This window comes from Arvicanthis niloticus, chromosome 26, assembly GCF_011762505.2.
Source record: "Arvicanthis niloticus isolate mArvNil1 chromosome 26, mArvNil1.pat.X, whole genome shotgun sequence".
Taxonomy (NCBI): domain Eukaryota; kingdom Metazoa; phylum Chordata; class Mammalia; order Rodentia; family Muridae; genus Arvicanthis; species Arvicanthis niloticus.
This window is the reverse complement of record NC_133434.1, coordinates 27,910,159-27,913,258: the sequence shown is the minus strand read 5'-3', so window position 1 is coordinate 27,913,258 and position 3,100 is coordinate 27,910,159. Positions and strand designations below refer to the sequence as shown.

Genomic DNA, 3,100 nt, shown 5'->3' with positions numbered 1-3,100 from the left:
ACACCTGCAGGCACCCTGTGTAGCATGTACCATCTTACCACCCACCTAGGCACGGTGCTGCCCGAAGTGGCCTGGGCCCTCTTAGATCACTTAATAATGCAGACAGTCCTCAGAGACACGTCCACAGACCAGCCTGATAAAAACAGAGACTGAATTGAGACTCTTGTTTCAGTTGATTCTACACTGAGTCAAGACAATGCTAACTAGGGCAGTGGCCTACATTTATCATTGAAGGGAATCTAACATTAAGTTGGAGGGCTGGGATGGTTGCTCACTGGTAGAATCCCTGCCTGGAATTGAGGTAGAGAGCAATAAACGAAAAATAAGCATGTCAGTATGTGTGTGTGTGTGTGTGTGTGTGTGTGTGTGTGTACACAAAACCAAGGAACACACTCCCCCAGAAATACACACGGACAGGACTTGCTGCAATTGCATGACGTTTATTGATACTGGTGCACAGGGCTCCCTTGTATTCAGACAAAAGAGCCCCGAATTAGAGTTGGGAGCAGTCTTTATACTATATTCACAGGGCTCATAAAGGCAGTTTTACCTCTTAATCAATAACTACAAGGGCTGACTTTAACAGCTGTTCCCAAGCTTAGTTTCCATTCCCTTGCCCGGTTGCTAAGTCACCCAAATTTGCACCTAACAAAGAAGGTCAGCTTAAGTAGCTTCTATTTCCCCAGGTTTTACTGTGTTAAGGACTAATAAACTCCTATCTTGGGTCTTTCTTCCTGGAATGTCTGTTTGAGTCTTTGGAATGTGCTCTTCCCGGGATATGTCCCTGGGGGAGCTTAATGTTTGAGTTTAAAACCAAAATCAGAGCTTTTTATTAATTTTAAGTTTCTACAACACACACTGGGAACGCCTGGTCCACACAGCTGGTACCTCCCTTGGGCTGTCCTCTGTGCATCTATCCCAGTGTCTGCTCTCCTATGTCAGTCACCATTCAACTTCAAGGCCTTTAACAACATTCCACTGACATCAGTGAAGTGTAAAATCCTCCCCACAGACAACAAGGCCCTGTGGGGTCTGAGCCCAGTCTACTGTTGGCCTTCCCCTCCCCCAGGCCCTCACTCACTGCATTCTGGTCTGTGCCACGGGACCTTTACCCAGTATGTGTGGCTTTTTTCCTTCCTTGGGGCCTTGAGGCCTCTCTCTGTTCAAATGTCATCACCTCAGGAAGGGTCTCTCCTGAGTGTCCTTCTCCCACTCATCTAACAGCCCTGCCTCAGTCACTCTCTGTCCTCAGGGCCAGCTCTGTGTCCTACCTAAAATGCCCTCTATGCATCTGTGTCCATCCTGGTGGTGTCTTTGCCACCAGAGCCCAAAGCCTATTTACCACTACTGGACAGCAACATAGAGGGATCACTATACTCAGTGGCTGGGCAAACCTCAGTGAGGTCTGGCCTGGTGATCCTTGAGAGCTCTGGTGAGGGAGAGGGAAGCCAGGATGGGAAGAGCTGGCATGTTGGCAAGGTATGCCAACTCAAATTTATTCTGCTATGCCTTACTTCAGAAGGTCTGGTCTCATCACTCAGAATGCCAGCAGACTCCCACCCTGCAGCGAGTCCAGAAAAGAACAGGACACCAAGCAAAAAAAATCCTGCAGTAGCAACCCCAGCGTATGAACTCTCCCAATGTCCATGGCCAGCCCAGGACATGTACGGGGTCATGCAGTCCTTTACAGATCAGAGCCAGAGCCCTCTGTCTTACTCTACCATGCATTTCAGAGGCTTCACACATTCTTGTCTTCTGTTCTGGTCCCCTGGATATTTTATCTCAATAGGACTCCAATTGCCATCACCTCCCTGTGGCATCTGTAGACCCCGAGCTTGTGGAATAAGCTAGTACAGGTCTTCAGCTTGAAGAAGAAACCAGCCCTCCACTTCCATAGCTTACTACATCTCCAGTCAGACAATAGCTAAGGGTTAGCCTGAACTCCAGCCTGATCCTTTGGGTCTGGTTTCCATTTGGGATCCCACTGCCATCTTGAGAACCAGGACAAAGTGGCAAGACACCAAGTGTTAGGAAAGCACGGGGATCTGGAGTGACAAGGGACCATGGAGACTTCTATCAGATCCCATATCAGAACGTTAGGCCTGCCCCAGCTCAGACCACCTTTAGCATAGACAGGGAAAGAGTACAAACAACCATATAGCATATATTCTAATATTTAAAAGTTACGTCAACATAGCAGAATGAAAATAACATCCTAAGACTATACTTTCAGGGATCATTTCTATAGTTCGTTACTAGAGAAGTTTCTCTGACTGTGTAGAGCACCCGAAACCACGAGGACGAGATGTAGCGTCCCCTCCTGAGCGTGAAGCTGGCTCTAGGTGCTGCTTCAGTGCAGCTGCCTCTTGCCATTGATGATCGTTCTTCTCTCCTTCAGGAGGGTGAGAGGGCGGGAACGCAGTCTGAAAAAAAAAGAAAAAAGAAAGAAAGAAAAGAAAAAAAAAAAAAGAAAATAACGTCCTGTACTCTGACCTCAGCAAATACAACTTTGGGATACAGTGCCAGGTCTAGACTGAGAAGTGTTACACTCCCCAAAGTTCCACGTCTGAATGTGGCAACTTGGAAGAGTCCTCAACTATGAGTGCTCCCTATGGGTGCTCTGGGTGTGAGAATAAATTACTAAAATGGAATTTTAGGTCTCAGCATGAAAGATTCTTAGGTTTGAAGTTTCAATTTACACTCAAGTGTTAGCTGTCCCTGGGGTGCATCCCAGGGACTTGAACAAACATTTCAAAAGAACAAAGGACCCAAGATAGAGGCAATAAAACACCTGGATAAACAGTCACTTAAAGGAATTCTCCCCGAGCCAGATACAGATGTAAACTGGGAGTTAGATACAGATGTAAATAGGGACGGAGACTGGGAAGGAAATCAAGCTTGAGAACAAATGTTTGAAATCTCTTTTTATTGTCCAAGAAGCAATTAACTATCTTTGTGAACTTTGTATAAAAACCAGCCTTTCCTCGTGGCACCTTCTTGCCTGAGAGCGGAGGGGCCCCTGGTGCACCGGCCACTGTTATTCCATAATAAACCTCATGCGATTGCAACAAGTTCCTTCCGTGAGTATTTCTGGGAGAGC

At 46.7% G+C, this 3,100-nt stretch overlaps 1 non-coding gene across 1 annotated transcript; it reads left to right on the top strand.

The window, feature by feature from the left end:
* Positions 1–2,217: 2,217 nt before the first annotated feature.
* LOC143439465 (small nucleolar RNA U3) lies at positions 2,218–2,427 on the top strand. Its single transcript, XR_013107687.1, has one exon. It is a non-coding gene; the product is annotated as a small nucleolar RNA U3 (small nucleolar RNA).
* The last annotated feature ends 673 nt before the right edge of the window (positions 2,428–3,100 follow it).